A 25909-nucleotide genomic window follows, 5' to 3' on the forward strand; every position below is an offset into this window, starting at 1 on the left:
AGAAAAGTTAGGTATCCTGCCCAGAATCACAAAGCTAGCAAGTGGCAGAGCCCAAAGGAGAAGGCACGTTTCCCAACACTTCACCTGAGGCTCTTTCCACTATACAATGCTGTCGTGCTATTTATTCACAGTAGGAGTGCAAAATTGATGGCCCTGTGAAAAAAAATCATTAACCAGCTTTGTTCTAGGCACTGCACAGAACACAGAAGTAGTCAACAGACAAGACACGAGGGGAAATAGAGCAAACTTGCCCATTCCATTCTCAGGAAACCACATGCAATGCCAGAGACCGAAGTAATTGAGTTTTCAATCACATTTTACACATCATTGAAAAGAAGGTGTTCAGTAGGGCAAGAGAAATGTTCAAAAGAGAAATAAAAATTCAGAGGAAAGTAGAAAAATATTTAAAGAGTTTTGTTTGGGGATGCTGGGGTAAGTAGAAGGAAATCACAGTCCCTTCACAATCCCCATGTCACAAAGAGACCAGGTCCCAGAAATCGGAGGGATGACCTCTCTGCTTTTCTTCTCATTTCCACTGCACCCCCACATACACACACATCCTTTGAGAGCTTAGAGAAGCAGCCAAGAGTGACTTTTTTTTACCAAACACAGAATAGTGGGGAGTTCAGCAAAATAGCCCATTTTGAAATACTAATTGAGAACTCTGCACCTTTTGTAATCTACTGCAAAACATTCAGCTACTCATACATGATGAAAAAATGTAATGAATGCTATTTTAATGGAAAACCTCCAAACATACCCCTTTATTCCAAATCTAGCTCCCTAATGTGTAAACTACTCTATCACTTAGGGTTCTGTGGTTGCAAGCAACAGAAACCAATTGGCTAATTTAAAAAGGATTATTGGAAGGAAATTGGAGGCTCAGTGAATCCATGGCAGACGGGAAAATAAGGTTTGGAGACGGACATGGAGGCTAGGAAATGGGAACTGCTACAGTGGTCTCATAGTAGGTATTGTCAGAGCAGAACGCCCACTGGGAGAAAGGAGAACCCCTTCGCTCACAATTCAAATTCCAAAGAAGGAGCACCCCACTTAACCAAGCTCGTGGTCATGCACCCATCCCTAGGCTGAGTGTAAGCCCCTGAGTAGAGTCCCTGATTACAGTTCCACTAGTCTAATTACCTCAAAAGGATATAAAAGTGCTATTAGGAAGGGAAAACAGATACCAGACAGGAAAAAAAGGGGAGAGTAGAGAGGTTCCTCTCTCATCAAGGCTTTCTGCAAAAATTTCTTAAGAATCTAACTAGCTAGCAGTAGATCACTAATTTCTTAAGACTGTATTAATTAGTAATTGACCACACACAGACAAAGAAAATATTTTCCCTGATGCCTACAAAACTTCAACCTAACAACTTCTTACTTCCAGAGGCCTCACTTCTCATATTACCTGAAAGTTATCTTTTCATTTGATTCCTAAAGACAAAGCAGAATTTGCCCTTCTTTAGTAACAACATGCTCATTTTGGAAATATTATCCTGAAGCTTCCACAAAGTACAGACTTCTTAAAATATCTAATGAATAAACGCATAAGGATGCTAATGCTGATGATGATGATGATGATGATCGTAATATTAATAATAGCAGCAGCTGCTAACTCTACTGAGTACTTACCATGGGCCAGGACCTGTTCGAAGCCCTTGATGCATAATAATTCACTTAATCTCCACAACAACCTTATGAGGAAAATAATATTGTTATCCCCATATCAGTTTAGGAAACTGAGACAAAGAGGGGGTGAATAACTTGTCCATGACCCAATAGCTAATAAAAGCCAAACCAGGACTAAATCCATGTCTGACCCCAGAAAACCAATTCAACAGAGGATTTTTATTGAGAATGGAGGAAATGGACTGTACCGGTGTGAAAACACTCTGCAAGAGGAATGTGAGCAGCATAGCTATACCTAAAGATGGAAAGGTTCTGAAGATTGCTACATCACCACTTACTCTGATCATTTATGAGAACTTATTTCTAAAAGCTATTAAATACTGCTTTATTCCAAGATGTGGCTCAATGGTCCACAGATATGTAAGTTATACGGCTAAAAATAAGAAATAGCTACTTCTTAAGATAGTTTTTTCCTCACTAGTGGCCAACCATTACAGAAAATTCCAAGCCAACCAGCTTTCATGCACCAGAATTTAGTCATCCCAAAGCAAATCCTCAAAATGGTATTTTTATGACTCATGTTTTGATTATTCAAAAGGAGTTTTCTCTAATTTCCCTATAAAATTCTTTTTCACCCTCAAAATAAACATTAAAAATTCATGCCCAGAAATAGATTTGTCATAAAGTTAGGAATAACTTAAAATATAAGGTAAATCAAAATGGCTTTTGAACTTTTAACTCAAGTGGTCTCGGTCATGACTGCTGTAATAAAAACGACAGAAAGAAAACTAAAATTGTCAAAAACATAATTGATGATGAAAACAAATGTAAAATTATGGCATATTTCACCGTGGCCACCAAAGACTCTTGATGAAACTGCAGCCCTATAATTCCCCAGAATGAATTCTTTAAATTAAAATACTTCATGCAGAACAGAAATTAAACAATGAATCAAAGAACAATGCTGTACAGCAGTACGCTTATAAATATACCTAGCAAAGGGGAAACAATTACATTTTTCCATGTAAAAATCAACTCAATTGTAATGTTTCACAGGAGGCCGAGTAGGTACTTTTCCCACTGCTTTAAACTTGGAAGTTCATTGCCTGTAATTCACTTAGGGTCCACAGTGACTGGGTGGAATGAAATTAGCTACACCAAACTAGCTGGCTTTCTCCTTTCTACAAAACCAGCTTCTCCACGCAACTGCACAACTGACTTTCATGATAAATTTCATCCAACGCAATTGAAATGCCACTCTGCATTTTATTTTAAATGCTTTATTTGGCCAGCTGGTTTTATTTAACTATTGACCAGAAGTGGTACGAGTGCATTCTTTTTCCTTCTAGCATTAATCTTAGTAAACTTAGCTCCATTGGAATGTCTTAACTGCTGAGAAGATAGCAAAAGTCAGCAAGCATACAATGGCATTTGGCTACCCTCAGCACATCATTTTCTTTCCTCTTGCTTTCTGCTAACTATTGCTCAGCACTTTTGCCTATAAGTGAGGACAAGCAGGGGGTTAACAAAGTTGTCCTGTCAGCTATATCTTTAATCCAAGTGTTTAAATCTCTGAATAAAAGAAAAATCAATGTTGTAAAGGCAATGTTTGTCAAGGCCACGTAATAAATACACTTACCTTTACAGACTGTTCTCAATGGATTTCCCTTCTTTGCTGAGCTTCAAAGCTACAAAGAGATAAAAATGAAAGCCCTGAGTTATTTGCAAGCAAAACACCAAACATTTTCTCTCAATGTCTCTAAGTAGCATTTCCATATACTATGGTTTGTGGTGCTAGCCAAAAAAACCATTGATAAAATTTGTGCCTCACATCTCCTGCACCAGAGGCCAATAAAAGACATAGCCATAAATTGAAAATGGTGCACACATCTACCTAGAATTGAATCACACAAACCTGGCCAGATCTACAATCAAATCTTTTGGGGTGTGAACTCCTCAAAAGAATGGGAGTTCTGTTGAACTTATAAAGTGCAGAGATGAAAATCAAATTAAGCATTATGCAGCATATTCGATCTGACTGAGCATTTTATTTTCTTATTTCTTTTATTGTCATCTTTCTTGCACACTCTATTTCCACTTCCCTGAAAAAGTTTTACTTGGAGGAGCCTATTCCATTTATACGAGGTGCATGGTCCTCCCAACCCAGACCTCACCACTTGCCCCCATGAGTATAAGCGTGCAAGCTTACAGGTACAATCCCTCTTTCTCTAGGTAGAGTGCAGCCCTCTCTCAGGAGAGAGAAACTCACAAAACAGAGGAAGCCACACTATTTCAAATCAAATCTTGACATGTTACATTAAGCTGCCTTTGACCAAAACATACTATGCACTGACACACACAAGTCAACATGATAGGAGATCTGGTAAATTATAGTTGTTAAGCAATGGTAATAACTTAAGGTTTCAAGGGGCTAATTCTATAGCAGTCCAACATTACTCATATGGTGACTCCATAGTCAAAAATAATTGGAATATGACTTTCTCATTCTTGGTTAGGTCCTAATGTCTCCTAAAGGTGCAGAAGTTGGGAATAGCCCACTACTCCATGGTTTTCCCATGGTTCTCTTTTTTTCCTTCAATATCCTAAGTAATTGCTTTAGCCCTTATTGTGCTATTTCCCTTGACATCTCCCTATCCCACCAAAGAATCCATTACTACTGATGCATGACCACCAAAGAATAAGGTCAGACTTCTGGGCTGTGAGGTAAATCTTGAAATATTAATGTAGGCCCCTCCATGGGACACCATCAGAAATTTCTCCTTCCCTCGTGTTATGCGAATTGCAGTAGGGCTGGGGGAAGCATAATTTGAGGAAGGTTACTATTGAGTTTTGTAAAATCTGAGTGATTTACAGTCTGACAACATGAAGATCGAGCTATATGCCCCTCTCCTTCAAACACATAGTAATGCTAAACAAAATACAGTGATAATTTAAAATATGTACATACAAACATATATCCCCAAATAGCCAAGCTCAAAAGAAAACACCAATGTAAAAAGATAACAAATGTAGGAGCCGGCCCAGTGGCACAAGCGGTTAAGTGTGTGCGCTCCGCTGCGGCGGCCTGGGGTTCGCCGGTTCGGATCCTGGGTGCACACCGAGGCACTGCTTGGCAAGCCATGCTATAGCGGCGTCCCATATAAAGTAGAGGAAGATGGGCATAGATGTTAGCCCATGGCCAGTCTTCCTCAGCAAAAAGAGGAGGATTGGCAGATGTTAGCTCAGGGCCGATCTTCCTCAAAAAAGAAAAAAAAACACACAACAAATGTAAATTTTCTACAATGAAACACATGAATCCTCTTGAAAAAGCACACCAAGACCTCAACAAGATAAATAAAAGCAAATCCACACATAGATACATTAGAAAGAAACCACAGAACACCAGAGACAGAAAGAAAGTCTTAAAGTCAACCAGAGAGAAAAAAACAGACTCCTTTCAAAACAAGTTGTCATTGGCAAAAATAAAAGCAAGACAGCAATGGAATAACATGTTCAAAGTACTAAGGGGAAAAAAAGTTCAACAAAAATTCTATACCCATGCTAAACCTATCAGTCAAGAATGACAGAAAAATAAAGACATTTTTTAGAAAAAAAAGATTGTTTACTGCTCACAGTAGTTTACTTTTGCTGAAAGAAATACTAAAAGATATACTTGAATAAGCAGGAATTGATACCAGAAGGAAGGAATCAGGAACAAAAAGCAATGGTGAACAAAGAAATTAGCAAGCATGATGATGGTAAATCTAGTAAATTTAATAATAAATAATGAGTATTGAATAATAATTACTAAACCCTGGCTGTAAAAAACCCACAACAACAATAATGACCAATTGTTAAGGTTTGCAAATAAGGTGAAATGGGTGGTTGACCACAAGAATATGGAGGGGGAAATGAATTGTTTAGGAGAAAGGAAGAGATACTTTAAGTTGTTAAAGATATGCATTAAAGCTACTGATTAACTTGTTTGAGGATAACCAGCATTTCTTTCTCTATGTATATAACCAAAGAGACCCTTGCATACATGCTCACAGAGATGCATACAAGAACGTTTAGAGCAGCACTGCTGGAATGGCAAGAAATACCGAAAACAACCCAAACATCTGTCAGCAGTACAATGAATAAATACATTTTTACAGAATCTTACAATGGAACATTATACAGCTTTGAAAAATCAATGAAACAGTTATATCAACACGGATGCCTCTCAAAAATATGACGTAACACAAAAAAGGCAAGCCACAAAAGACTATATATAATGTTATTTCTTATATATAGCGTTCAAAGAGGTGAAAAGAAATACTATCTTTTTTTGGAATGTAAGTGGCAAAAAACTATAGAGAAAAGCAAGGTAATGATTTACACAGAATTCAGGCTATATTTATCTTGAAGGCAAGAGAGGAGATATAACAGGGGAGAAGCTTTGGGGGGATTCTGGAATATGGTAATGTTCTATTTCTTGGCCTGGGGAGAGGTATCTGGATATTTAGTTTACTATTTTCTTTTTTTACTAGAGATACACTTTCAAAAATTATTTTGTATGTATGCTCTGTTTCACAATTTTAAAACATATGAGAGTAATCACCAAAAGAATAGAAATGTCCAAACCAATGGAGGGAACAACATGGAGAAAAGAAAATCCAATCAATTCTCTATAGAAGACTGGAATGAAAGAGAAGCAAAGGAAAGCACAACGAATAAAAAACACAGAAGAAAATATTTAAAATAAGTTCAAATATGTCAGTAATCACAGTAAATAGATTAAATACATCTATTAAAATAAAATTTTTTCAAAATGGATTTTTTTAAACCCGGAAACACATCTAAAACATAAAAAGAGTTTGAAAGGAAAAGTATAGAAAACTATACACCAAACAAATAGGAATCAAAAGAAAGTTGGTGGAAATAGTATTAGGCAAAATAGAAGTAAGCAATAATATAATAAGTATTTGTATTGGTTATCTATTGCTACATAACAAATTATCCAAGAATTAATGACTTAAAAATAACAATTTATTATCTCTCATGGTTTGTACATCAGGAATTCTAACAAGGTACCGTGAGCCCGCTTTTCTGTACGCCGCAATGCCTGAGGCCTCAGCAGGAAGACTAGAGGGTTGGCAGCTGGAATCATCTGAAGGCTCATGCCCTCACATGTCTGCCAGTTGTTGCTGAGGATCAGCTGAGACGTTAGCTGGGGCTATCAGCTGGAATAGCTACCTGTGGCCTCTCCACGTGGCTCAAGTCTCCTCACAGGATGGTAGCTGGCCTTCAAAGGCAAGAGTTCCCAGAGACAGAGCCAGGCAGAAGCTGTATTCTTTCTGACTTGGGCTTGGAAGCCACATTAACACCACTTACACAGCACTCCACTGGTCGGGGCAGTCACAAACCCCCACCTTTGTTTTCTTCAAGGGAAGAAAACAAAGACTCCATCTCTCAGTGGGAAGAGTGTCAGTCATATCATAGGAAGAGCACATGGGACTGGAAAATGTGTTGGTGCGACCACCTTTGGAAAACACAATCTGCCGCGGCATCTTGTACAAGGACACATGGAACCGAGGCCAAAACTCACCATATATTAGGCCCCAAAGGTAGTCTCAAAAGACATATAGAACAGATATCAAACAAACAGTTCTCTGATCACAACACATTAAAGTTAGATATTGATTATGAAATGAGATTTTAAAAATATGTTTGAAAATAAAAATCTTTATGACAGTTTCCCTTTCTGAGGTGGCACTGGACAAGGCCATCGAATAAACCTCACTGCATTAGGGTCCACATCTGGAGTCAAGGATCACCAGTTTGGTTGTGGATATATCGCGTTTCAGGCGCCTTGGAGACATCTAAAAGAAAATGTCCAGGTAGGGAGCTGAATATATGTGTCTGTAGCCCAGAGAGGAGGTCTGAGAGTGGTGAGTTATCCATAAGAAGGAAGTAACTGCAGTTGTGAGTATGGAGTGACCGTCCAGGGAGATGGTACAAAGCAGGAAGAGAAGAGGGCCTAGGACTGATCCTTGAGGAAGCTCAACATTTAAAATCATACAGGAGGAAGAATGGCTGCCAGAGAAGTAAAACACAAACCTCAAGTGTCACAGAAAGGTCAAGCGATACAAGTACTAAAAACACCCTCCGTGACGGTCATCGAGGAACTCAAGGAGAATGGCTTTGTGAACTGATGGAGACAGAATTCAGTTTGGAGTTGGTTAAGAAATAAGTGGAAATCATTAAAATGAAGCCAGTGAGTACAATCCTAGACACATTTGGGTATGAAAGGGAGGAAAGACAGTAGCAACTGGAGGAGGACAAAGGACTGAAAGAGGGGTTTCTGCATGAACAGAAAAAACCCGAGCACGTGTCAAGATGGTGAGAAGATCCAGTTGAGACAGAGGTTGAATGCAGAAGAGTGAGAAGAGTAACCAGTACTGAAGGGTCCCAGAAAGTCGAAAGGGCCAGATGGTGGGACTGGTCTTAAAACAGAGCTTTGGTCTCACCTTAACCATATAATACCTTGTGACAAGCACTCACACTATTGTTTTAAATTATTACTTTCTCCTGTGTGTGTGTTTTATCACCTTAATTAGCGTCTGAACTCTTTGAAACCTGCAGCTTTTATTGTTCAAACAAACCCCACCCTGCCTAAGCATTGTGAGCCTTAGATTCCATACCAGCACCAAACAGTCATTCAGGAAATATTTGTTGAATAAACAAGTGCAAGTGGATTCTTCAGTCTTTGTACACATCTCCAGTACACAAACATTTCCCAAACATTTGTGCATGTATGTGCGCTGGATGTCCAAGGCGGGAGCAGGTCAGGATCAGAAAACCCTTGTTCCGGTGTGCTTTGGGTACCTATCTCTGGACAAAAGTCAGGAATAGCCACTCACCTAGCACTCTCCTTCCCATGTTTGCCTTGATGCAAAAATCCTAGGACCTAAACTTCTCCAGGCCCAGTGCAGCTGCAACATGTTACACCACTTCCCACCCCTCTCATGCCTAACTCATCCCCATTTTATTTTATCCTAGAGCAGACGGACTGTGTAACCTTCATATGACCCCCTGCAAGACATAATTACATTCAAATGAATCCAAATAGGTTTGGGCTTCAGCTGCTCTTAAAAGACGTGAAGGATAGCCTCCCAGAACATCTTTACCAACCCCAAACCCCTCACTCCATTATCTAGTCCCTATCTCCCTTAAAAATCAGTCTGAAATTATAGAAACCTTCCTCAAATATAGAAACCTCCTTTGATTCTGATTCATCTTCTTCCAGTTGAAACCTACCTCTGGGAACCATCCAGCCACACCTTATTTAAGGCCACATTGCCCAGAACTGCGGGATTGCCTCGTTGCATTCTGCAGCCCTCTCCTGACTGGACTGCCACTTTAAGGGATTGGTTATTGACCTTTTAAGTCTTTAACAATTATCTATATACCTAGGAAAGAAGTCTGTTCATTCAGGAATGAAGACAAGACACAAGAATGAAGACACTGAATAAATTCAGCTCTCATTTTCGTTCTTATGTTATGTTCAGTGAGCAAATTATTGCAACATTCTTTCAGATGATAGCCAATTTTCAACTAAGAGAAGATTCTTAAGCCTTTTTTCTACATATCGGTGAAAACCAGCCAGTTGGAGAACATAGCCCTGGTTAAACTACTTGATAACAAATGAATATTTTAAACGCATGGAATTATTTGAGAATCTACATACTGATTTAAACCCTCACAAGACAGAGCAGCAAAGACCCCAAAAACTTGACACTTCTCAGGTATATTCCTAGAAGTTTTATTTCAATTTATATGTACGCATTTCTTATAGCGTATTTTCAGAATCTGTGAAACTCCGATATATTTAGAGTTCAGGGGAGTGATCAGAATATTTTAGTTTTGTTATTCACCTAGATAACTAATAGATATGTTAGTTATCACATAAAATGTATGTGAAAGTCTTTCCACTAAACCACAAGTTCAACAAAGATACAGACCACATATGTCTTGCTCAATATTGAATCTATATTCTCTAGGACAGTGTCTGGCACATAACATACACTCAATAAAATTTGCTTAATAAAGGAATATTATAAGTTTGCATTACTATTAAAATTAAAAACTGACTGAGAATGCTTAAGTTAGGGTTAGTTTTGTATTTTTGTTCTTGTTTCTTTTCCTTTCCTTAATTTGTACTCTAGGCTTTTATAAGATGAAAAGATCTCTTTCTACAGAAGCCTATATTTCTGTGGCCTGAGACACACATACACACACACACAAACACAACACAACACAATACACTCTCACCACACCTTTTCAATGCTGTCCAGTATTTGCCAGGAATTGGAAAAGTAAATTTGCCAAGTAGCACGAGCTCTGGAAAATCGTTAGGTGACATCTGAGGAGCAGAATACCAATCAGCCAATAATTAGCATCTTAAAATTCAGAGTTATAGACAAATCAAATTCCATGAAATCTCAGGGAGCATGACCCTGGCTGGGTCGGCACCCTGGCTCTGAGGAGTCAGTTGCTTCGTCTGACCACCTAGACAAGACTAGAACGTACCATGGTGACTCGAATCCCAGGGGAGACACTTTGACAATGTGACATTTGCACAGGGATGCCCTAACGTGGCCCCAGTGTGTTTTCTCAGAATGGGATGACATTTCAAGTCAAACAGTTCTGCTCCCAACAGCACAAACCCTCCCCAAACTCTAATAACCTGAATTTGAGAAAAAGAGGTTCATCTCTGACAGAAACTGAGGTTGTACAGACACAATATTGAAATTTTTAAGGAAGTTCAAACCAGATATTCATTCTTTAAACTCATTCATCATCATTCCATCATTCCATAGACCTCAGATAGCCTTAGTCTAAATAACAGTTCTCGTTTGAGCAAAATCCTGTTCTTGGAGCATCCACACCGGATACTTTTCAATGAATATTGAAACCAGTTACAAAACTGTGCTACCAACAAGTATGGAGAGTGATTGTCAGTGCAATGTGTCCTCACCAAACTCCTGCTGCCTGGAACTGCTGTCCACATGCAAGTCCGTCCAACGATGTAGGGCCACTGCTGTTATTGCTGCCTCCAGCCTATATAAGGTCACCTTTCTTACACGGCTGATGCATTCTAAAGGAAGAAACAGAGAGGCTAGGGAACACCAACTCCCCGTTTGGTTTCTGCAATTGCCCACGTGACTTGGGGAATGCACCCTTAAGAGGAGTCCCGGATAAAGGACTGAACCTCCAACCAGACTGTCCCAGCCCTCGGGGTAGATGCTCTGCCTCCACCACATAGACTGCATGTGCCTGGTTTAAATCTGCTCCCATTCTGAGCCAAGGGTGACTGTTCTGCCAGGCCCCCACTCCACTGCAGGGTCAGGCAGCAGCCTGTGCTCCTCCTGGCTCCTGGCTCAATGCTCGGATGGCCCAGCTACGTCACTGCAGAGAGGGAGTCTGGTTGTGCCCTCCTCTGAACTCTCCATCTGGAAGATTCTCTGGCCTCCTTCCCTCTCATTTTTAATCTGACAGACACTGCTGGACAGGGAAGCTCAGAGCAGACCAAAGTTCATCTTCCTTTCCCTGCTTCTCAGCTGGCATAATCACAGGGGTAGAACGAGGTTGGCATGGACCAGAATGCCAGGAATTAAATGAGAGTCCCTGACCACTGGACCACACTAGTCCTGCCTTCCAAAGTCTTAATTAGTCCTCCTCCACCTGGCATACCCACTTGCCTTTGGAACTCAGGAAGGTGGCCAGGTAAGACGCCATGCTCACAGCAAGTATTCAACAAAATATTGGTTGAGAATGGCGGTCACAAACGCCTGCTGGCTCATGGCTTTGCAACAACAGTCAGTTTTGAGGTCTGGGCCCCAGCGGCAAGATTTCTACTCCCCTTTCTAATGCAGACAGTTCTAACAGTGTTATTTTGTGTGCTGTTCAGCCACCAGCTCAATTTGGAAGCAAAATGATATTAACAAACAGTGGCAGACTTGACAGACAGGCTGTTGAGCCTGCGGACCAAAACAAAGAACAAAAAGAAAAAGAAAGGAAGGACTGATGGCAAACGAAGGGAGGAAAATGAACTCCGCAAAGAGAAATGAGGAGGATTACGGGACTAGATACCTCAGTTCTACGACTCTGAAATGAGCTGTGAACATAACAACGGACTCAAGGTTGGAAACAATGGGGGAGGGGGGTCACAGAAAGGGGGCAGAGAAGCAGCCTTTGGGAATTTTGATGCTCGGACAGACTCAGGGCTAGCAGTGGAACAGATTCGACAGTGAGTAACATTTGAGACGTTTCAAAAGACAATGAGTCTTAATTCTGTCCTGTTTTGCACCTCTTGAACTACAATGACACACCAAAATTTGCTATTTTTCTAAGAGGACATTGACAGGTACAATGGAAACTCTGAATACATTTTTTCCCTCTGCATTCATTATCTCTGGCCCTTATCCACAGGCCTATTGCAGACTAAATTGGATTTTGGATCACTGGTACTGAGGCACTGCAATTAATTAACAATAGAAACATAATATTTACATCTAGGCCTAACAACAACTGACATTTAAACTATTCTGCCAGTCGGGCAAATTCCATTCGACAAATTTTTATTTTAATGAACATGACAGGCCACAGTTTACATGATAGGCCAAGAAGCAGAACAGAATTGATCTCTTGGCATGTGCTTTCAAGGCCTGGCCATGCTGCAGGGGAAACAAGCTGGGGAACTGTCATAATAACAGAAAGACCAGACCCCCAGTTCTACCCAGACACACCAAGGACACATGTCCCCCAGCGAAGATCCTAGTATGAAACCGTCCTTGTTTCCCGTGCAAGCTCACAGTTAAACACCTACTGCCCCTTAGGATCCACTGGATAATTTTTCTGTCTTTGGGCTGCTGAAATTTTCTTTGGGGTACTAACATCCTTTAGTCCTTCCTAATTAAAAAGTGATAAACGTTTTGCAAGGCATCCAATGATGTGTAAAATACACAAGAGTTGGAACTGATGCAGCTTTTTCAGTTGGCACAAGACTGGCCTTCCGTATTTTGCCAGATGGTGTATCTCAGTAAGTCCCCAATCCCTGACTCAAGTGAGGGGCACTGTCAATATGATGCTGCAGCAGAGATTGTCTTTAAATGCTGTCTTATTTTGCACTATACTAACAACATGGGCCTAACATTTTTTCTTGCTGATACTTTCACAGCAAAAGAAGTTTTCATTTTCCTGTGACTCATTATTCAAGCCAACAGAAGACAGTACAGATGAGGAGAAAAATTTCATCCCCATAAGAACCATGTAAATGTGCTAGACATCAATATCAGAGACCAGATCTTCAGCCTGACTTCCTATCGCTCCTCTATGGGTTACTGGTCTAAAGGACACTGGGTGAGACAGTGTGGATTTCTCCAAACCCATCTCCACTATCCCAAAAATGTGAATGTAAAGCACAGAGATGAAGATGAAAACTGCAAAGAGAGCAAGGCAGTCAGAGAGAAGCTTAACAGATTTGGGAAACAGATAAAGGAGTGAAAGACTAACAGCAAATTGCCAGTAGGAGCCCTTCTTATCGGAAGGGCCATATATTTCTAGTTCACATGTCTAAAACACTCTTTATCCTAACTGTTACATCAACTCATAAAAACAGAAATAAAGTTCCACTTTAAAAGTAAGACCTATTTGGAATATGGATTTGGTTCAGGGTTCCAATCTCAGCAACTGAAATAGTCACCTTCACAATGATTTGTCTTCAAGCTGTGGCTCTGAATAGATCTGAAATGGTAACTATGCTCCATATTACTTCTAGATATGGCCATGGTACTAGAACATTAAGTCCTGAAAGGATAACAGCATTTCCTCTATTATAATCCAATTTAGATACAACGGGTTTCAGTCGAGTTGACAACATGCATGAATAAAGTGTGGGTGGACAAACACACACACACATACACACATATGAGTTATAAAAACAGTCATGTTTGAGGGCTCTACATGCATCCCCTCGTGTATAACACTATAAGATAAGTACTAGTATGAACTCTGTTACTCACTGAGAAAAGGGCAGTTGGAGATACCTGACCCCCCGAAGAGGAGCAGCCCAAGGTCACAGACAGGTAAGTGGCAGAGCTGAGGTGCAAATCCAAGCTTGCCTCCCTCCGGAGCCCATGCTCTACACAACACACTGGCATATGACGGCATCCGCAAGGGAGATGGCATGAAGGAAATGATTCCTTTTGGCAATAGTCAAAATATCTTTTAAATATCAGGTATAAAACATTTTCAGCCCACCAGATGCTTATTTAGTTTTGAAAACTCAATTTTTACAGAGCTGCTATAAGTAGTTTCATGTTTGTTAATGCCTGGTTATATTCTTGAAAAAGTAGAGGCCTTATAAAGAGAAGATGCATTTCTTAAAGTTGGGAAGAAAAACAAGACCCTAACTGGATTTAACTGAAAACGTTTGACAGAACACAAATGAACAGAATCTGTAACTTTAACATGTCTTTGTGGGAGGCATGTACTTAAATGGTCATATCAAATTCAGAACACAAAAGACTTAACATGCTTATTGTTGTAAACAAAGGCATTTGGTTAAATGAAAATTCCATCAAAGCTTAATAACCAAATTCAAGTTAACACAAAGTAAAGGGTTATATACTTTCTGCGGTTTCAGTAATGGCTAATCTAATCACGGTAAATGGAGGGTTATTGTTGATTCCTTTGCCTCTGTTTCATAAATTAGATAAAGCAACCCGGCAGTTACAGTCCTTTATAGTTTTATTCGACTAAATGATTTTAAAGCTATCTCAAAATATCACAAAGTCATGACTTGAATGACTGCTGAATTGTATCTTGCTTTCCGTCACTATGTTGGTACTTTTGACCACTGTTAAGTAAAAAGCTTCCTGTAAACTAAAACTATTCTATAAAGCTCAATTTATATCTACAGAACCAACCATTTAGAAGGCAAAGTGCCATTGATACAGTATTAGCTGATATTCCATTTCACCAGGGCCAAGCTTGTAAAATATAAACTATAAGAGCAGTCAAGTGTTATTTATTTCTTCTGATCCCAAACTCAGGAACAGTAGAATTTCTCTGGCTAATGATTTTTCATAGCACATTTCCAATTTTCTACTACAGTTTATTGATCTGGAATACTAACACGGTTTTCGTCCCTGGCTAAAGAACACAGAGAGCCCGGGCCCAGGGTCCCGTGGGATGCACCTCCAAAGACAGTGGTGGTGGCATCTCATCAGGCAGCTGAGGGGTGGTAACATGAACCAAGGCATTTTCCTTACTGAAAGAATGTTCTGGTTGAATCTCGGGCCTTTTGATAACAGGTAACACTTCGTGAGCCTTTGCACTTGGAGACGAGGCTTGAGGCTTGACATCTGCAGTTCTGAGAGCCGATGAGTTGCCCTTCACAAAAGCAGTCTGTTTTCCTGCATTTTCCCCCTGTGCCCTGATATGGTTACTTTCAATTACTCTGATAGCCCAAGAAGAAAAATATCCCTCTCTCCATATTTCATTCATATAATAAGAATCTGCAAGCTGTTCTGTATGACAGATGAGGACTGTGAGCTGAAGCAACTTGTTCCGCCTGTCAGCCTCCAAGAACCCGCAGCAATGAGATACAATCGTGATGACACTACTAGAGAAGAAATGGGTCAAAAACACGGTGACTTTAAAACAGAATGTCAACTCTTCTTTCGCTTTCAGTAATTTGATGCACAGAAAGAAAAGAGGTGCTCACTGCTATTAGCACATGCGCACACACACGCACATGCAAATATTATTAAAATTATTGTTCCCATAAGCCCTTAAATTGCTTTTTCAGCCTCTGGCCAATCAGTCAATCGAGGTTTACTAAGCATCTACTATGAATCAGACACTGAACTAGGTAGAGTGTTGAAAACAGCCCCAGCCCCTGCCTCGTAGCATTTACAGTCTAGGGTAAAGGATGAGCATGAATGTGATCAAGACTGATGTAATGAAGGCTGCAAACAAAGTACAAGGCACTAAGGGGGCTTATGAGAGAAGAACTAGCCAAGTCTTATGGGTTAGAATAAGTTTCCCGGTGGAAGAGGCATTTAGGCTAAGGCCTCAAGTAGAATTAGTAGCCAGGTAAGAGGTGAGAGGGAAGAGTTCCAAGCAGAGGCCCTTTCTCTTCAAAACGATTCCTTTCAAAGAAACCAAGGCCTCGAGATGCCGTAGAAAGTATAATGGAGTAAATGAAGCCACGGACTCCACCACTGGGAGTTATTATGTTCTCCTTATTTTAACCCCTAGTTTAAAAAATTAACTAATTAAAGAAACATTTTTAAAAGCATTAGTATGCCTCGGTTCTATCTTGCCACATAAGGGCAAAAGTTAATCATAACTACATCTTCTTGCTGATCTAAACATTAAGGTAGATTTTACTCTAAAAAAAAAATCTAATTTATCTTGACTGTACCGGTTAAAACCCCTGGGTTATTTTTAAAAATATGTTTTGACAGCAGTGAAACTTGCAGCACATACAACACCAAGAGCGTAAATTGGTTCAGGGTACAAGTACATGAAAATTAACACAAGCAGTTGATAAATGTGATTTTACAAAAGAAAAAAAAAACTCTTATCAACTACATGCTACAAGAGGTGGACATTAAGAAGAAAAAAGTTCTCTTCTCTCATATTTGGTCACGAAAATCCTGATTTGTTCTTGCAGAAAATTGTTTTGATCATCACTCAGTTCTCTTACAGCACATGACTTTTTTCCAGGGGTTCAACAAATTGAAATGGAGAAGGGAAAATGAATTTATTCATAAGTATGCTTGCCCTTTCTACTAAACCCCAAAGTGTGACGTTTGGATTATTTTCTTTCCAAGCTCAAAATCCATCCCCAGAATCCAAAATCAATAAAAATCGTATTAGCATAACCAAGGGCTAAATTTGGCCCTAAAAACTCAGTGACTGAGTAGGGCTACTAGCATGGGGAGATCTTTTTTTTTTTTTTTTAATGTCTTTAGCTAATAATTACCAGCAATGACTTTAGCAGATAACCTAAAATGAATACAACCTAGGGTTACTTTAAAAATATATAGTGAACAAACCATGAGAATTAATAGTCCCATTCTACCCTGTTAGTTAGATCTTATCAAGAGTTCAGTCTGGAAGGTATATCTGAAGAGGAAGGTTGGCCAAATCAGAAAGTACCTACAAGAGGGCAACCAATATGGTGCGGGGTTCTGAACTTCACATAAGGAACAACTGAAGTACCCAGGGAGATTCAGCCTGAAGAAAAGTAATGAGAGACACAAAAACTGCTTTCATATATTTGATGGATGATTCATTGATACAGCCATTCCATTTTATTGAGCACTTCCTCTGTGCAAGGCACTCTGCAAGGCAATGAAGACACAACACTGAGCAAGAAAGCCCAGTCTTTCATTATCACGTGGAAGAGAAAATGGCCTTTCCCTGTGGCGCTTCACAGGCCGTGGTATAGCAGAGCGGAGCACAGATTCCGGAATCACAGCACTAGAGTCAAAGCCTGTAGAGGGTTGAATGGTAGCCCCCCAAAAGATATGTCTGCATCAAACCCTTGGAGCCTGCAAATGTGACCTTATTCGGGAAAAGGGTCTTTACAGATGGAATTAAGTTAAGAATCTTGAGACGAGGTCATCCTGGATTTTCGGGGTGGACCCTAACTACAACGACTAGTGTTCTTGTAAGAGAAAGGCAGATGGAGATTTGAGATAGATAGAAGAGGAAAAGATACAGAGAAGACCAAGTGAAATAAAGTTATCCAGCCATGAGCCAAAGAATTGCTAGAGCCACCAGAAGCTGGAAGAGGCAAGGAAGGATTCTGCTAGAGCCTTTTGAGGGAGCATACAATGGGCCTGGCACTCTGTGACATTAAATTCCTTAAAAAGTACACACGACATAATTTCCTATATGAGCCACCATCCCTCGCATAAGAATGGAGGGGCTGCTCTTTACCCCAACTACAACATGAAAACATCTCACAATTGAAGCCAGGGGAGAAGGACAAGCCAGTGGGTCTTCAAAGAGGATAAACCTACCTTTGCAATTCTCTCCCTTCTTGGATTCAGAATATTTCAGACACTGCCAACTACACCTTGGGAGGTCAAGTCAAAATGTGCAGCAGGGCAGGCAGTATGTCTACAAAATTAAGATACAGCTGCCTACTCCTATTAGTGGTGCAGCTGCAAGGCCAGAATATCATCGTTCACTTGGGCCCAGTCTGGCTGAAAAGACACAGGTTTCAAATAAGGCTAGACAGGAGAATAGATAAATAAAACTCTGGAATAGTCACATAATGGAACATTATACAGCAGTCAAACCAAATAAAGTAAGGTCCAGAAGAGTGTATATTGTGAGTTACTTTTTGTGTAAGAAAGGAAGGAAAATAATTTATATACATATTGCCTGTGTGCATTAAAAATACTGAAAAGATGCAAAAGAAACTAATGTAAGTGGCTACTCTAAGGGAAATGGGGGCAGAGATAAGGGCATGGGGACAGGAGAGGAGCAAAACTTCACATTATACCTTATGTATTGTTTTCATATTTGAATCAGATGAATATATTACCTACTCAAAAAATTATCTATTAAAAATAAAAAACTAAAATGAGGTTATAACAACTCACATTGCTGGTGGTAGTGTAAAATGGTACATTTGAAGAGGGGAATTTGATGATACACATCAAGGACCTTAAAACTGGCATTTCCTTGGACCCAGTGATTCCACTTCTAAAAGGAATTTATCTGGGGAAATAACAAGAGACTTGTATACACACCCAAACACAGATGTTTGCTGCAGAATTATTTGTCATAGTTAAAATTTTGAAAAAATCTACATTAAAATAATAGAGAACCAGTCAAAGAAATTATGAGACACTCAATTGAGTGACATACAGCTGTTAAAAATTATACTATAAGACATATACTATAAAGAATACTCAGATATAGAAAATATTCAGAGTGTATTTTTTAAATCATTCATTAATTTTTCAGTAAAATTTTTAAAACATCTACCAAGTACTGGGCACTGAGACAGATGCTGATTTAAAAGGCCAGTTATGAGGCAGTGCATAAATGGTTAATCCCACTTTTTTGTGCATTTATGACTAAACTAGAAGGATAAACACCAAAATGAGAGCAGTGATTACCTCTGGGTGGCGAGATTATGGGTGAAATACATTTTCTATAATGAACATATATTACTTCTGCAATAAGAGAAAAAAAGAACATTTTTTTTTTTTTTGAGTCAGGCTACCAACTCCCAGGATGAGAAATGTGTCTCATTCCTTTCTGTTCTATCACCCCTGCCTGACTCCCTGAACACAGCATGATGCCTGCTTCAGCCGCAGCCACCCTGTGACCGTTAGGGAAAGGTCAAGAACACCCCAAGTATACTCTCCTTGACATCTCTGAGCTGCTGAACTAAAGCCACAGCCACACACACATCTCCAGATTTTTTATTAGGTGGGAGAAATAATCTTCTATTTTTTTAAGCCACCATAAATCAAGTTTTCTGTTACTTGCAGCTGAAAGCATTCTGAGCTTACACAGTAACATGCTAAATAACACAGGACGTGTTAAGGCTGGTACAGGAAATCCAACATGTTTATTTCGAGCCACCAGTAGAGCCTGAAGACTGATGTTTTTAATTGCCCACCAGCTTCCAGCTCCATAGTCTCTTCTCTGAAGCCCCTGGGAAACAGAGCCCAGGAGAAGCTATTAGTGGACATTCTAGGTACACAGGTGCCTGCAGTGAAGAACTACCAGCTAGCTCCTCCCACAGCTTACAGTATCGCCCAGCATATCCACTTCTGAGATGTATCCTGAGAAAGGATTCATGTATGTGGTTATGCATATATGCAAATATTCTTCATTAATATATATCAGAAAAAGAGGTGGGGAAAACCTAATGTTAAACAATCAAGATAGGTTAAAAAATAATTGCATGTTCTAATACTGGAGTATGCTGCTGTCAATAATGACATGGGAAGATGCACACAATACACTGAGGAATGAAAAACAGGTAACAAAATGCTATGTAAAGTGTGATTCCAATTTAGAAAACTAACAAATATACACATGTGATTAAAAAAAGATAGAAAGGGTATACACTGAAATATTGATAGTGCTATCACGAGGGTGTGGAATGGCAATGTTATTTTATTTTTTGAACATTTCTGTCTTTTTAAAAATCTTCTAAAATGAATATATTTTCTTATGCAGTTCGTACGAAAAGTTTTTTAAAATAGCACCTTCTCATAGAATGATCTGGGCCCTTCGACCAAGATGTTGGCCTCATCAACACCAACTCTGTCTAATATCTGCCTGCAGATCCAATGGAGTTAACAAGAAACAATTTATTTTTGTGTTTTAAAAATAAACTGATGCCAACAGCTGCAAGCTAAGCTACAGAAAAAGATAAAGAAATTTTATGTTTGCAAGTGAATTGCATTAAATAAATGTAGTATGTTTTCTTTAATTCCATAAAATACAGTTTTGATGCTGCCAATTTGAGAAAAATATTGATGTTTCCTTAAATAAGTCTATTCTATGTTGAAATTCAGCCAGCCCTGATGGTCCAGTGGTTAATATTCGGCGCTCTCTCTGCCACGGCCCAGGGTTCATTTACCCCAGTCAGGGAACCACACCACCTGTCTGTCAGCTGTCATACTATGGCGGTTGTCATACTGTGGTGTCTGCATGTTGCTGTGATGCTGAAAGCTATGCCATCATTATTTCAAACGCCAGCAGGGTCACCCATGGAGGACAGGTTTCAGCGGAGCTTCCAGATTAGGAAAAAGGACCTGACCACCCACTTGCAAAATAGTTGGCCATGAAAGCCTTATGAAAAGCACTGATATAGCACTGGAAGATGAGAGGATGGTGCAAAAAGATCAGGCGGAGTTCTGATGTACACAGACTCACTAGGAGTCAGAATGAACTCAACAGTACTAATAATAAATATTGAAATTCATCCCCTTACAATAAAAATGAACGTTAATTTACTATGTTATCGATAAAAAAACAAGTCCATTTACATCCTTCTCCTGACCCATCAGACTTCATTATACAGGAAATAGTACCTATCAAGCAGGTTTGACCTTTCTACCATCTAAAGACACCAGCAATTAGAGCCCAAGCTCCCAAGTCAGACAACCTGGGTCTGTATCCTAGTCCCACCACTTGCCGGCTGGGTGTCCTTAAGCACTTACTTAACCTCTCTGAGTTTCAGTTTCCTCATCTGTAAATAGGATAACGAGAGTCTCTACCTCATAGAGTTGCTGTGAGAATGAAATGAGAGAATCCATACAAAGGTTTCAGTTTAGCGCCTGGCCCATAGTAATCTGATAAAAAGTAATGTTTCTTCTAACTTGGTTTCAACTCATATGTGGAGATAGATCACGGACCTGGAACATTAGATTCTTTTTTTTTTTTTTTGACTTCTAACACAATATTTTTTATTTATTATAAAGTAAAATATATAATAGTTGAAATCAAATGACAATACATAGCTTGCAGTAAAAAGAAACCTCTTGCCTCATTTCTTCCTATTTCTGTCATCCCCAGAGGTGTCTGCATTCAACTATTTTAGTTGTCTTCTATTCTCCCCATTTTCCCACTGTAGATATATCACATTTTTCCAGTTTTATTAATAATTGACATACATCACTGTATAAGTTTAAGGCATACAGCATGATGTTTGATTTACATATATTGTGAATTGATTACCACAATAGGTTTAGTTAACATCCATCACGTCATATAGATACAGTAAAAAGAAAAGAAAAAAATTTCTCCTTGTGATGAGAACTCTTAGGATCTACTCTCTTAACAATTTTCTTATATAACATATAGCAGTGTTACCTGCAGTCACAATGTTGCACATTACATCCCTAGAACTTATTTATCTTATAACTGGAAATTTGTACCTTTTGACCCCCTTCTTCCAATTCCCCCTCCTCCCACTCCTCATCTCTGGTGATCACAAATCTGATCTTTTTCTATGAGTTCGGTGTGAGGTTTTTTTAGGGTTTTGTATTTTCTTTTAGATTCCACATGTAAGTGAGATCATCAAGTATTTGTTTTTCTCTGACTTCACTTAGCACTAAGCCTTTAATGTCCACCCGTGTTGTTGCAAATGGTAGGATTTCCTCATTTTTTATGGCTGAATAATATTTATATATTATATATACACCACATTACTTTATCAATTCATCCATCGATGAATACTTAGATTGTTTCCATGTCTTGGCTATCGTAAATAATGCTGCAAAGAACATAGAGGTGCAGATATCTTTTCAAGTTACTGTTTTCATTTCCTTGGTATATATGGTACATTAGATGCTAAAGAGGCTCCAGCATCCTAGTTTAAGAACCCATGTTTAATACAGATACTTGACTTTTAAGTATAGAGTTGATGTCATTTATTTAATGTTTCCTATAATAAATGAGATGCTTAGGGAAAATGTTGGGTCTTTTAGACCACTGGAAATCTGCTTTAGCATGTATGTGCATTACAGAAGGTAATTACCCCCATGTGCCTTGCCCTATCTAGTTCTTTACAAAAGCACTACTTTATTCATGGTATTGTGACTAATAATAAAAATGATAGCTAAAATCATCATTAACATGTATTCGGTGCTTACTATGTACCAGGAAGTGTCCTAGGTATTTTCATATATTATCTTATTTAATCCTCACAATTAACCAGTGAGAGAGGTTCTCCTATTATTCCCATTTTTCAGAGGAGGAAATTGAGGAATAAAGAAACAGAAAAGTGCTGAGTCAAGAGATAAACATAATATATAACAATGACAATAATAAAATAATAACATAGTAATAATAACACAGCACCATCATTAATTCCTGTGATGTGCCAAACATAGCACTGGATGCTTTCCAAACATCATCTCTTATGTTTACAACAACCTTGCACTATGGCATTTAATGGATGAGAAAACTGAGAACTTAAGTAAACTAGGTAAAGTGAGATACAGGTCTGTGTGGCCCCAAAGCTAGCCACTCCAGGCAACTGCCTTTCAGCAGAGGGTGGGGGGGGGGGCTTATCAGATCCCTGTAGCTCTCCACCCAGGTCACAGGATGTCGGAGAGGCACAGGACTTGAGAATTATCAGATCCAAGCCCCTCAGTTTACAGATGTGGAAACGGAGGCCCAGAGAGAGAACAAGATTTGCATAAGGCAGTGGGAGAGCCGGAACTAAAACCCAGGTCTCCCGACTCCCAGGGCTGGGTTCTTGCAGTGACATGATGAGATCCTCTCACATTGAGTCACCCATCTCAGGCACTATGAAACCAGAAAGGGAAAGCCTGACAGCTTCAGAGTGATGGTACCAGTCTGTTGTCTCTCCCTCTGCTCCCTCCATCCTGACCCTGGGGACTGCTGTATCTACTTCTTGGCACATTCAGAACTGGGAAGAGTAGAGAACCTTGAGGAAAGAATCCACAGTGAAGAGAGGCAGCCCCTTCATGATATACCTAGAGCCAACTTCCAGTATGATTCTCCTGCAGAACTAGAGATCAATGGGGAAGGAGGCTGGCTCAGGCATATGTGGGTCTCTTTTGTAGACACAAAACACCACACAGTCCAAGTCTTTGAGGACATGATCTGAATCAGTAAGTCCCCTTAATCTCTTCTGACTAAACATACATCTTTCCTAGTTTGTGCACTGGATAAAAATAATTAAGTTGTTTCATAGAGAAATTTTAAAAAATAGAGTTTTGGAGGTGTTGAATTAAAATTCATTCAGTATTATGTAATCCTAGAAATACAACACTTGTTTACTCTGCTTTGATTTCTAAGCTTTCCTTTGATGACAAATATTAATATTTATCATTTTTCTGATGTTAGACTAATGAGAATCTTAAGTGTTTATGAGAAGACATTTAAATATTACAGTATGGTTGATGTGTTTGTTTTTTGATTTATATTGCTCTGTCTTAACCATCAACCAGCACTTATTTTTTTGTGCTGAATCCTGGGTTGTTGTTCATCAATATTTTCAGTAAGCTTTATATGGCCAAAACTGATGGCCTCTACATTTATTTGATGACCAAACAGAATATGACAGTTCACCAAATAACACAGTATACTATGGAAAATATCTAGCTCTGATTTTTAAAGTGAAAATGGGCACACTTGTATTAACTACCTGGCATTTTATAATTACGTTTGCCTGCATATTGTCCATCCCCTCCACTGCATTCCTGAGGGCAGGGACTGTGCCTGCCTTGCTCATGGATGTATAACCACACCTAACACAGTGCCTGACATATAACAGGTCTCAGAAAATGCTTCCTGAGTAAATAAATTAATGACTCAGGAAATGACTCATACCCAAGAAGAACTGGCAAGGGAATGGAAACTGGGGTACCAGACAAGTCAGAGGTTGTCAAGGCAGGAGCCCAGGGGGGCCCATGGGGTACAGGTCAGAGCAAGCTTCAGCATTGAGTCAGATTTGCTACTGGACCTGTTGCCAGGCTGTCATTCCACACTCCATCTGTCTGCGTACCTTAACTGTGAGATATTACCTGCTCCCAGAACCTGGGCCCACTCTCCACTTACCTGCCACTAGTGTGGTCTGCTCCTACCACACCAATAGAGTCTCACAAAAACCTGGCCAACCCGAAGTAACAGAACCTGCTTGTGTAGACCCCTCAAATCCAGTGATTAGTATTCATAATCATGAGAGTAGCTGATACATGCCAAGGGCTTTATACATAAAATCTTATTCAACCCTCACAGCACCCATTGGTAGTTACCGTTATAATCCCCATTTTAAACATGAGGAAACCAAGAAACTTGTCCAACTAGCCAAGAAACTTGTCTGTGCTCACACGTCTGGTAATTTGTAAAGCCACGTGCTTTGGGTCTACGGATCTGGATCTCTGAGCTCAAAAATAATAAAAATGTAAAATATAATACCAATAATAAAAATAATAGCTAACATTTACTGAGAAATTACTATATGAGAGGTACTGTGCTAATATTTTATATAGATTGTCCCATTTAATTCATACCTACTGAGGTAGGTACTAGTATGTCCATTTCATAGAGGAAAATAAACCTCTGCCAATCAAAACAACTTGCCCAAGATCACCCTCAGCCTGTAACAGAGTGATATATGTATCTGTGAACTCTGAACAACACTATCCATTACATTAAAACAGAACGGCAACATAGTAGAAGCCATAAAAAACTGGAAGCTTGCTATTGCAAGTATGGTCCACGGACCAGCAGCATCTGCATCACCTGGGAAGCTAGAAATGCAGAAGCTTCTGGCCTCACCAGGACCCTTGCATACAGTTCCAGCACCCATAGGAGTTGGACTCAGCTGTTTCATCTGCGCTAGGAAGCCAAACACAGCTAATTTCTCCAGGTCAGGGAAACCTTGGCCTGTTGCCTCTTGGAAGTTCAAGAGGTTAGAGGAAGCCTTAGCCTAGAGGAAGCTTTATGCCATGCTCAGAAGGGCTGAGAGGGCTTCAGCTGCAGATTTCTGCAGGGATTTCAAACTGCAGTGGCTACCGGTTATTTTGGTATCCCCAGTATCACTTCCCCTCTTCTGAAGGTAGCAGCACCTCCCATGAATCAGGGCCTCTCTGTGTGTACAGCCATGCAAGCTGTGTACAGCACAACCCCAGAGGGTACCATTCATATATATACTTGTAAAAACAGAAAAATTTCCCTCCCCCTCCACTCAATCATCTTTTGTTGTTATACCTCTTCCATTCCCTCTGCATTTGTTTCTACTTCTCTCTTGCTTTTCTCTGCTCTCCTTCAGATCACTACCTCTTCCTTTACCAGGCTCATTCCTGGGAGAGGTTGAACAGGAATCACCACTGCTCAAGGGCTGAGAGAACCAACTTTCTTCTAGAAGGTTCCAGCCCCTCCTTCTGCCTGTTGTCAGGGCTCCAAGCACCTATACAAACTCTTGCCTCCAGGCATCACTTAAACATCTTCTGGCACAACCAAGCAGGTACTGTTCTGAAGTTAATGTGAGGTCTTAAGACTGCAGCGAGTATTTTTTTCAAAACTGAAGACATGGGAAGAAGACTTCAAGTCTTGCAGAAAAGGAAAATTTTGTTCTTACCACATACCAGAAACTTCAGTGATTAAATGACTGCAGACCATACTCTCCTCCAGCATGTGCTCAACTAAATTTTGCATGCATTAAACCCCCTGAGGAGTACTGATACTTCCACATCATCTATGCTGG

At 39.7% G+C, this 25909-nt stretch overlaps 1 protein-coding gene across 3 annotated transcripts in view; it reads right to left on the minus strand.

Moving 5' to 3' along the window:
• Positions 1 to 25909, minus strand: part of FHIT (fragile histidine triad diadenosine triphosphatase) — a 1365721-nt gene that overhangs the window by 1332689 nt on the left and 7123 nt on the right. For all 3 annotated transcript variants that reach the window (XM_058562170.1, XM_058562152.1, XM_058562157.1), the window contains exon 2: positions 3269 to 3317. The gene's annotated coding sequence lies outside the window, so the exon portion shown is untranslated. The remainder of the gene's footprint in view (positions 1 to 3268; positions 3318 to 25909) is intronic.

Source organism: Diceros bicornis, chromosome 2 (assembly GCF_020826845.1).
Source record: "Diceros bicornis minor isolate mBicDic1 chromosome 2, mDicBic1.mat.cur, whole genome shotgun sequence".
NCBI classification, from domain to species: Eukaryota; Metazoa; Chordata; class Mammalia; order Perissodactyla; family Rhinocerotidae; genus Diceros; species Diceros bicornis.